Genomic DNA, 12,712 nt, shown 5'->3' on the forward strand with positions numbered 1-12,712 from the left:
CTACGGATATTGAATTTTTTGTGTGGAATGCCAGAATAGAAGGCCTTTACCCCAAAAAAGACATAATTGAAAATATAACTGGAAGGAAGATAATATGTGTTGACAACTGTTTGAATCCTTGCTTTATTTTGAGCATAAAATTGGCAGGGCAGTAAAATTATGTGTATTGATCAGAATGAGTGAGTATAATTTTATTAGTTAATGGCCATTGTTGATGGGGGAGCTCATGACAAGTGCTCATCATAATCTTGCCTTATGAATTTAATGTTCCAGTCCCGTGCAGGTTTAAAAATCAGGTCATTTGTATGTTGAAGCCATGTTTCATTTAATCACCTTTGCAACCAATGCTGATGTTGGAAATTCCATAAATATAAGAATTCTCTTTAGAGCCTTAGCGAGCAAATGAAACTTTCACAGGAAACACACCCTAGTTGGAGTGAAAGCATAAATGTCAATTAGAAAGTGAGAACTTGCCGCTACTTACAATCAAATAAAAAATCATAGATAAAGAAGTGACATACAAAATAATGTTTCCTGCTTCATTAGATAAAATGATACATGCCTAATGAGTTTTATAACAATATAGTTTTTGCATTAGTTAAGAAAATACAAAATAGCTTTCTGCTTTAATTGATAAAACAACCAAACCAGAGGACAAGCATTCTTAATATTGTATCAACTCAAACAGTTGGAGTAACCTGCAGTTTGTAAGGCAAACCGACTTTTATTTTGTGAAAATCTAGAGGATAAAAACACACAAAAACTCAAATAAAACCTAATGATAAAGCTATATTGGCCAAGCATTGAGAAAATGTTGCGTCACACTACTCTGGAAGTGCTTCCTTAAGTCCTAAAATCACCAAAAGGTGAGGTAAAAACAAATAAAACCTAATGAAAAGAATAAAACGAGAAGGGACCTATTGATAAAGTAGGAGTAAATGATGTAGCCATATAAATTACCTCACCTTGGCTCATAATCCCTAAAAGTAGTGCATAAATATAAAAAATATAACTCTTTCATTACTAATTATTCTCTACAACATTTCTTACAAATACACATCAAACATTTAAATCAAAGTGTATAATAAATCTAAGATAAGAGTGTTTGATATTCAAGAATTAAATCAATCTTGTTTTCATTAGCACCATGTCTACAATAGACAAGGTTAGTGAAGCTAACCTATAGGTCAATGTTTAAAAAAAATATAGACCAAATCATGAAAAGAAGACATGGACTAGTTTTGAAGAGAATAAAACCAATCAAAAGTAGTCTCCTTCTAAGATATGGGAAGATTTAATCAGTGGAGGTATGGATTTTTTTTTATCATACTTTTTGAAATGGGGAATTGTGAACTATGGTGGGAATGGGTTTGTTTTAGAGTTTGGTCTTACAATCATGATCACATAATATTCAAAAAAAAATTAATAGTACAACCTCATTAGTAAAAAATTAAACCCTAATAGAGTTTCCTTTGCACCTGTAAAAATGCGAACAAAAAATAATTTTGGGTCACTCTTTGGGGATCAAAAGAAGTCATATAAAAATATAATTTTGTGTATATCCCTTAGTATTATCTTTCCAAAATTATACTAGTTATTGTGTTTTTTATTTATTTTTATTTTTTTATATTGAACCTAGGTCCACTATAAAAAAATTGTTGAGAATAGGTGTCTCAACCTTGCATTCCCAATATTTAATATTTAATCATTTCTACACATTTCCAATTTTGCCTTTAGTGTTGTTTATCCTCATGTGGGGAAGTTGGCATCCCATTTTGAGGTGGCACTATTTGTAGCCTTAATGATTTTTTACTCACATGAGGAAGTAGGTGTCCTATATTGAGATTGTGCTCTTGACCATGTGTTTGCATCTTTAAAGGTGTGCAAGTCATCATAAGGTGAGTTACTTAAGAAATATTCTTATGACACGAGAATGTAAGGAGGTTACATTGGAATCTTGATCAACATCATGACATTTTTGTACACTTCTCATGGATCATCTTTTAATTGAATATTCTTATGCTTAAAATATTCTTAAAATATCATGACATCTTTGTACACTTCTTATGGATCAACTTTGGGTGGTCAAATATTCTTATATATGATATACAATAACATGTAACAAATATGCTTAAAATAGCTTGAAATACTAATACAAGAGAAAATTGAGATTTATTTCTTGACCATTCAAGTGCCATATCCCTCTTGGTCTTGCTCATGGTTTACCAAATCCATGTGTACCTCCTCTATATTGGTGCTTGGGATGGAGTAGTGTATGAGTTTTATAAGTATGTTTGCAAGTACTATTTATTATATTGTGGGAATTAATCTAGAACTTTATCTAAGAGGTATAGCTTATTGATTATATTGTAACCATGATTTATCTAATGAATATAAGTGATTTACTTTTAAAATGTGGGGTTTTTTTTCTAAAATATTTTTCCTTACATAAACAATCATATTATAGTATATTGTTTATATGTATTTTTCTTTCTTTTGATTGTAAAGATCATAACCTTTCACGATAATCTCCTCTAATATTATTATAAGAAGCATTTCCACACACCATCCTTTAATTGGTATTAGAAATTGATCATCTTGGATTATAGGTGTTGGATATAGGGTTTTTATTCTATACTTCAATTGAGTTGGAGATTCCACAAAAGGAGTTTTGATCTTATTACACAAAAATATGAAAATCAGATATTTCATGGGCACAAATTTTAAGTCGTGGAAGCTCAAAATGGAGGATATTCTTTTAGATTGAGATCTATGGATTGTAATATTTGACACAAGCTTATTGCAATGAAACAAGAAGGCTACGACTTAAAAGATAGAAAGGAAAGGGGTTTTGTTATTTTTTTTTTGAAAATTTAGTGGTATTTAATGTTAATGAAGATGCTACTATAATGAATGTTTGGAATAAGTTGGGATAGATTTATTAGGCCAAGTCCTTGGTGTATAAAATCTTCATATGAAATAAATAGATACCCTCAAAATGGAGGATGGTGGAGCTACAATCAATCATATAATTGCCTCCAATATGATAAATAATCGATTAAAGTTTATGGTAGTTAAAATAAAGGAGGAGGATCATTACATAATTTTAATTCATTCTTTATGGCTATTGAGAGCACTACCACCATGTTAAAAATGGATGAGGTGGTGGCATCACTACATTTGTAGAGATGCAAATAAATAATTTTGAAATAGCCAATGAGGCCCTATCTATTAATAGAATATCAAGAGAGAAAGATAAGAAGTATAATAAGAAAAATAAGTGTAGATCTAAATCCCCTAAGAGATCCAAATGTCTTGGTAATTTAAGGTGAAAATTTGGAACTATTAAAAACCTAGCTGCTTCCAAAACTATTGCAATGAGAAAAATAACTAAAAAACATTTTGATGATGAGTTTGAGAAGTCTTCCAAAATGATGGTAATGTCTTTGTTATGGACTTGAATACACATGCATCAAAATGTATGTGGCTAATAGACCTAATTACCTCTTTCTACTTTACATCAATCACGAATGTTTTAAAATTATGAAGAATGTGATGGTGACAAGGTACCTTAGAGATGATTCTCATTTGAATATTTTTTTGCCATGGAAGAGCGTGATTCAATTATTTGATGGATGATTGAAGGGGATTAATGGTGTATTATATATCCATATTTTGTAATGGAATCTACTTTGTATACTTTAGATTAATGATTTAAGTGTGTAGGTTATTTTTTCTAGTGTAGGGTGCAAGCTGGCGAGATGGGCTATGGTACTTTCTAAGGGTGCTCATATTAGCATTTTATTTCTCCTATATGCATGCATGGTTTGGTTTAATAGTTATTTTGTTTCTATAGTGAATAGGTCTATATAATCTACATGTTCACCATTAGAAACAACAATGAATTAGAGTGTTGCATCTACTTTCAATGGTCATACTTTCTTGATACCTAAGGGTGTTCATGCTACTTGCAAAGAAGATAATGTTATGGAACTAGAGAATGGGTCACATGAGGGAGAAAGGTATAACCTTGAATTTGATTTTTGTAAGAATTGTGCAAATAAAAACTAGAAATGTGTTTAATTTTACTCTAGTTCTTATTAATCTTGTAAGGTATTGGACATGATATATTATGATATTTCGGTCTTGATAATGTTATTTTAAATTCAAATCTATTTATTATGTATGTTTCTTTGATGATTATAGTAGAAGGACATGGGTATATTTCCTTAGAAGTAAATATAAACACTTCAATAATTTTTAAGGATTTAAGGATCTTATAGAGAATTATAATAGTAAGAAGATAAATTTTTAGGACTGATAATGATGATATGTTTTATTTAGTATATCCTAATACATTTTTATAAGGATCATGTGATAGAAATCCATACAAAATCTATGTGCACCTTATATCATAATGTAGATGTAGAAAGAATTAAAAAGATGTTGATGAAGTGGGATAGGAGTATAATTAATGGATCTTGCTTGGAATGAAATATTTTGGAATAAATAATTTTTATGACTTGCTAGCTAGTTTGGAGCTCTCCTACATTAATACTTGTTGAGTATACACCTACAAAGGTGTGGTTAGAAAAAATACCTTACTAAGACATCTTCAAGTTTTTGGTTCAAGGAATATGGACATGTTCCTAGGGTGAAACACACAAACTTGGAGAACAAGGTTGCAAAATATATCTTTGTTAACTATGGTGTCTGTATGGAAGGATACAAGATTGAGATTTTGTGGCTAAGAAAGTTTTATATAAAAATACTTAATTTTAGAGAAGTTAAGCCCTCTTACATAGTACTATAACTAGAGAAGGATGAAAATGAAGACGCAATTCAAATATTCAAATATTGAGAAGGATAAACTTAAAACTGTATATGACTTGGAGGGGAAGAAAACTCAAATAGTTCAAGATAAGAGATATAACTTGCACCTCAATCTTTAAGAAGGTGCACTTGGAAACTACGACAACCAAATATGTATACTCCTAATTGGAGATGTATTTTTACTTTTATTACTAACACTAATAAGCCTCTAATCTTGAAGGAGGCCATGCATATGAATAATGTGGTCTTATAAAGTGGACATGGATGATGAGATGGTTGCATTGAAGTACAATGGATCATGACACTTAATACCTTTTCCCAATGGATATAAACTCATTGGATGAAAATATACATTTAAAAGGAAGATCATTACAAATTAGAGACTTGATAAGTATGAAGTGATTCAACTAATTGTTAAGGGATATTACTAGGTTGATGAAACTAATAATGGTGAGATATCTCTTCAATAGCTAAGTTGACATCCATCTAATTCATATCATCCATTTGAATACCATTTAACATTAAGGTTGAGCCTATGGATGTGAAGAAAAATTTCCTTCATGGTAAATTTAAATGACACAACTAGAGCACTACATTGAAAGAGATAAAGATAATTCTATTTGTAAGTTTGAATCGTTGTATGACATTAAACAATCTTGTAGGATGTGATACCAAAATTTTGATTATATTTTGTTGGGATTGCGATTTTTAAGATCCAAATTAGATCATTACACCTATTATAATTTTTGTGTAGTGATGTTTTCCTTGCTATTGTATTACATGTTGATGATATGTTATTTTTGAAGGGAACACAATATACTGATGGGGGGTTAATCAATATGTATCAATTTCTACCTAATTAAACATTAATTTTCACTAACAACTTATCCAAATATGAACTCCAAAAAATCATAGCAAGGAGACACCAATCCTCAATTATATTTGTAGGCACCAACCTACAAGAGACACCAATCCCCTATTCCAATATTTGACCACCAACTAAGCGAGTGAAACACCAATCCCACCAAAATATAAAAGATATGAGTGGGAAACCTTCAAAATGAACATACAACTTGATTTTGATATAAAAAACCTTCATACTACTATCTCACACAACATATGATCTTTTGATGAAACCACACAATGATTGGAATGCAACTCATCTAGCATCACCCTCATACTTGTGCATTAATAATACATACCAAATAATTACATTAACACACACACCCTAGGAATGAACCTAGATCAACTGTATGTGTGTTACAATTACAATTACGTTCATATTTTGGCCTAAGAAAATATTAATGCTTCTACAAGTCATAAATGAGCATAAAACACCACCAAACATGTAATAGGCTAGGTCCAAAATCACACACCTTACTATAGAAGAAAGAACATGAAATGCATTCTCCAATGTAGCTTAATTTGGTCCCAACTGTCATCGACACACTATCTCTAGTGAGTACACGTTACAAACCACTAGTGCATCAAACCAGGACAACAACCCAATTGAACAACTACCACAATGACCACTCTATCACTTCTAACTCTAAGTAAGAATAAGATCAACTCTAGAAAATTTAGAATATGATAGAATAAGTATAGAAATACTCTCCTTTCGAATCAGTGGTCATAACTCTGAAGTTGGCAGAATGTAGAATAGAACAAGTTGCCAGTGTAAACACACTGTTCGAGGAATAGACCTAAAAAATATATTGTAGGTACTTTCAGATCACCTTCAACACTAAGAATAGATGCAAGATGATAATAAAATCACACTACAACCAAACTCACAATTTGTTAGCGTTGTACTTTCAAAACTCAAATGATTAGACATAGATATTGTGATAGTTGTGGTTATATAATTATATGTTAATTCGACCTCATAGTGAGCTCCTCAAAATATACTAACTCCTTTATCACACCTTTGACACCCCTTTGACATCAATGACAACATATGTTCAACAATATCCCCCTTTGTCATTGATGTCAAACAACAAAATGATGTTAGCACACCAACAAAAATAAATACTTTTTGAAAGTCCTCCTATGTGATATAATAATTGAATCTTTTGAGAATTTGAAGCATTTTAGACTTCTTTCTCCTCCTTTGACATCAATGGAAAAGGACAATATTTAGGGTTCCTTTCTCCCTTTTTTATTCTAAATCATTTGAAAGATATAGCATTCTGGATACATTCCTCCTGAGTTCCACACTTCATCAACTTGTTTGCTCTTTCTATTTCTACCCAAACTATACTTTTAAACAGACCACCAAGCCTACTTATGATAGGGAGTCAACACTCCCCCTCAATCTGTACTTCCTCTTGATTTAAGAGGAGGAAGCAACCACTCCCAAATTTTGCTGAAGATAGTCAAAGGTCTCCTTGGGAAGGGGCTTTGTAAAAATGTCTACTATTTGCTCCTTAGTCTCAACCTACTCCAACTTCACGTCTTTGTTTGTAACCTTATCTATTAGAAAATGATACTTAATTTTAATATGTTTTGTCCTTGAATGCATCACTAGTTTCTTGTAAACATTTATGACATTTGTATTCTCACAAAGAATGGAAATGGGCTCATTAAACTCTACGTTCGTCTCATTCAAATACTACTTCATCTATAACACACAAGTTCAATAGGAAACAAATGCAATGTACTTTTATTCTACTATAGACAAGGATACAAAATCCTACTTTTTAGTAAACTAAGACACAAGACTATCACCAAGAAAGAAAGCTCCACCACTTGTACTCTTTCGACTATATATACGTTTGACCCAATCTGCATCTATGTATGTAGTTAGATTAAAATTATCACTCCTGGGATACAAAAAACCAAACTCCTTTATTCCATTTAGATACCTGAATACCCTCTTCACTACCATGACATGTGTTTCCTTAGAAATTGCCTAAAACCTAGCAACCATAGGAAATGTGTGCATGATATTCGGTTTCGATGTAATCACCTACAACAAACTACCAATCATTGACCTATACATGGTCTAATTTGTAAGAGAATATTTATCATTCTTGATCAATTTACACCTAGTAACCATAGGTGTACTTACGAGGTTGCACTCTTCCATATTAAACTTATTCAACATTTCTTTTATGTACATGGTTTGAGAAATGAATATAACTTTTTTTGACTGAGAAACTTGTTATTTAAAGAAAGAATGACAACTCACCAAGCATTGAAATCTGAAAACCTTTTGCATTGCATCCTGAAAGTCTTTACACATTGCACCACTACTACCTCCAAAAATATTGTCATCAACATAAACAACAACAATAAAAAATGGTACCTTTTGATTTTATGTATAAGTTGTTGTCAACACTACCTCTCCTGAAACCTTGTTGTTGCAAATATTTGTTCAATCTAGAATACCATGCTTTAGGGACTTGCTTGAGTCCATAAAGAGCCTTATTTAACCTACACACAAAAGCTGGCTTGTTTGAATATTGAAACCCTTTTGATTGTTCAATGCAGACCGCTTCTTCCAACTCTCCATTCGTAAATGCAGTTTTGACATCCATTTAATAAACCTTTAAATTCTTAAATGCTGATAATGCTAGAAACATTTTGATTACCTCTAACCTTGCCATTAGAGCAAATGTATCCTCAAAATCAACTCCTTCAACTTGAGCATATCCTGTGTTGGAGTAAATTAATATTTAATCACATTCTTTCATCCTTTGCATACTAGTTTGGCCTTTGGATCACTTTTCCTTTTTCATTCAACTCATTTCTAAAGATAGATTTGGTACCAATAACATTCTTGTCTTTAGTCTCAAAACCCCAAGTTTCATTCTTATCAATCAAAGACAACCCTTCCTCCATGGCTTATAGGTTAGTTAACCTTTTTGTTTGCTTGAATCAACATAAGTACTTGGTTCAATTTTTGACAGTAAGGCAAAATGCATTTGTTCATTTTCTTTCTCAATTCTTCTTCAAATTTAAACACCACTATTTTTATCTCCTATGATTTGATCTTTAGACAATTCTTCTAAGCATACTTCACTAGAGTCTTAGCTATTATGTTTTTCAACTCACTCCCAGTAGTCTCATCTCCACTATAAACTAGATCATCATTGTCATCTTCATTCAAAAACTCATATGAATGTATTGTCTCATCAATGTTGATATTGAAACTTTGCACAATCCTTTTCAATCTTTTCTTGTCATATGATAACCAAGAAAAATACCTTCATTAGATCTAGAATCAAATTTACCCAAATGTTCTTCATCTATCTTGATATAGCACGTGCTTCCAAAAATTATGAGGTACCTAACTAAAGCCGATCTTCCTTTCTATAGCTCATATGGAGTCTTTGTAATCCTTGGTATAATCTGAGCTTTGTACAAAATATATAATGCTATCTAAACCGCTTCTCTCCAATACATATTTGGCAACTTTGCTTGACTCAACATTGTTCTAGCCATTTTCTGAACAATTTGTTCTTTCTTTCAACAACTACCTTTTGCTGAGAAGTCCTAGGAGCATAATATTGTCTCAGGGTCCCATGTTTCAATCCAGGTCATTCTAGAATAATCATCAATAACATCATAAAATGCATGTCACCTTGAATGCTCTTTGTCCTCATTGGTTTGGATAGACCTGTATGAATCAAATCCAATGGCTTTGTAGTAGAGTACTCCTTGGTAGGAAATTTTGTCTTCATTTGCTTTCTCTCCTTGGTAAGAAATTTTGTCTTCGTTTTCTTTGTATGAATTAAATCCAACTAGTAGATGGAGGATTCTTGATCTTATGCATGTCTCTTACCATTCCTTTCGAGCTAATTCTCACAAGATCATCAAAGTTGATATGCCCCAACCTTCTATGCCAAAGCCAACTTTCTTCTCTTTGTATGGCAAAAAAAAATTGCCCATTGACCTCACTAAGATGATACACATAAATCTCAATCCCGATTCCTTCAACAACTAACTCACCAATATTAGTCTTCCCATTTTCACAACCCTTAACATAACCATTTTGTAAAAAATTTCCTGGCGGGTTTTTTATTGAAGGCTAAGGAAGGACCCATTAACATTTTCTAGATTGGTTATAATCAATGGAAACTAGTGGGAGCATGAAATGTTAACATTTCTTTAATTACCTAGTCAACAACAATGGTTGGTGATAAAATCTAAAAGACTAAAGAATTTATGCATTGAAGATAACAAAAGACTCAAGGGAGCTTGAAGAAATAAATGAGAAGATGATCACATTATAGCAATATATATGTATGTACACACACACACACACACACACACACACATGTGCATACATACATTATAGCAATATATATGTATGTACACACACACACACACACACACACACACACACACACACACACACACACACACACACACACACACACACACACACATGTGCATACATACATGCATACATACATAGTACACGTTAATAGTATAGTAGGCTAATGCATCTTCACCTTTTTAATTAAAGTTAATATGATTCTATCAATATAATCAGATAGTCAAATAATTTATATATTTAGTAATTTATAATTTAATAATAAACTTCTAAATTAATTTTAAAAAAATTATACACTACAATGAAGAAATGCATGTGATTTTGATTTGTATGATAAGCATTATGTCATTCATGTTGGGTTTCCTTGGTGAAGGGTTGGTATGACAAGTCACATTATACAATTAATTAAAATGGTGATGGGTGTACTATAATTGATAATTGATAAGATTTGACCTTGAATATTAAATTTTGGTTTGGGAAAAAACATCAATAAATGATAGTGGGTATTAGGTACACTACTGCTGGTTTCTAATTGTTCTAGTATCATTGTACTTATAGAACCCCACACATGTATTATACATTTAAAAAAAAGTCTATAACAATGCTTGAAAGAGGAGTTTTTGTAATCTTTATTTTTAACAATTAAGATAGATATTATTATTTTAATGTTGTTTTATGAAGATTTAATTTTTTAATTCAATTTTATTTTATAAATATAAATGATTTACATAATATTTAGAAAGATGAAATATTATGTTTTTTTTTTTTAAGGTTATTCATCTTAATATAATTTCAATTCAATTGCATTTAAGTTTCTATCAAGATTAAGTCTACTTAATTTGTAACCTGTAAATTTTCAACAAATATTGTGTCTGGTGAACTACTTATTATAAAACTAATTAATTCTTTAATTATTAAATAAATAATATTTTATAATATATCAAATTATATAATATTTTATCAAAATTCAATTACCTAATTTTTAAATGCTTTAAAATCTACTTTTAGAATAACCAAGATTTGTTTTAAATTTAAACAATATATAAGGTGAAACTTTTCTTTCACATTTAAAATGATTTTATGAAGTTTTGAACTTGTCAATTGACAATGCTTAATTTCAATTGTTTGATCTAGCTCTATATTATAGTTTTATGTTTTTTTTATAATTATAGCTTTTGACTGATGATATAATTTTCTTCATTATGTTATTTTTAAATGTTGTAATTTGATGGGTTTTGGAATTTTATTACACTTATGCATCTCATATAGAGCATACAATTTTCCATCCCCGAACCTATGATATAGAGCACAAAATTTTCCATCCCAATACATATCTTGGACCTATGATATGAAGCATGCAATTTTCCATCCATATTAATAATTTTGGACCTATGATATAGAGCATAAGATTTTCCATCATGATGCATATCTCGGACCTATGATATAGAGCATAAGATTTTCCATCATGATACATATCTTAGACCTATGATATAGCGCATAAAATTTTCCATCCCAATACATATCTTGGACCTATGAATATAGATCATAGAATTTTCCATCTTTGTTAAATATTGTGGGTCTATGATACGGAGCATATGATTTCCGTCCTAATACATATCTTGAACCTATGATATAGAACATAGAATTTTCCATCTCGAACATATGATGTAAAACATAGAATTTTCCATCCCAATACATATCTCAGACTTATGATATAGATCCCTAATATATATCATTTTGATTATCATCAGTATATGGCACATGTTGATAGGGGAACATAGGTGAACATACTATAAGCAAAAGTTTCCCACCATATACATCCTATTCAACATTTAAGAACACATTTATGAAGCATTTGTCATTTCAATGAACATTACACTATTTTAAAGTCACAAACTTTAAGTGGGAGGAACGTGGACAATTTACGAACCACACAGAGAAACTACTAAATGAAAGGCCTTGTTGGATGCCCATTTCATTAAACAAAGTTGTTGAGGGGTGGTTCGAGATTAAAGAGCTTTGAAAATACAAGTAGATTATGGTGATTTGGACTTTAGGGTTTCTCTTATTAGATGAGAAGTATATATTTTTATTTAGAAATTTGGTGATTCTTTATTTGTTATATTATAATATAACACCTAAATCAACTATCCCTCGAAAGCCTTTTATTCTATTGTAAATTTCATAGGTTTTTGTAATAAACAATTTATTTGCCTTCTTAAAACATATTATTAGTCATAGGGATGTTAAGATATAGAATATTTAATTTAAAGTCAATGCATGTGGGATCACGTGTTGTTGCATGGCAGCAGTAACGTGGTTGAATTAAGTCAAGGGATTCATCCCCTAGAGATAAGGCAGAATATCCAATTTGGTAAGGGATCTGCATAAATCTTTGAGGACATTGCAAAAGACAAAATGTTTGATAGCAACATCAGATGACAATATAAAAGTATCAAAGATTTTCCGTGGCTGAAATCCTTTCAGATATGTACCTCTTTTTAAAAAATTATTTAAGTTTTGTATGAAAACAAGTATTCCTAGGGGCCGTGGATATGTCCCTAAGGAAGGAAACACATTGCCATGCTATAGGGATTC

The sequence above is a fragment of the Cryptomeria japonica genome, chromosome 1 (genome assembly GCF_030272615.1).
Source record: "Cryptomeria japonica chromosome 1, Sugi_1.0, whole genome shotgun sequence".
Taxonomy (NCBI): Eukaryota; Viridiplantae; Streptophyta; class Pinopsida; order Cupressales; family Cupressaceae; genus Cryptomeria; species Cryptomeria japonica.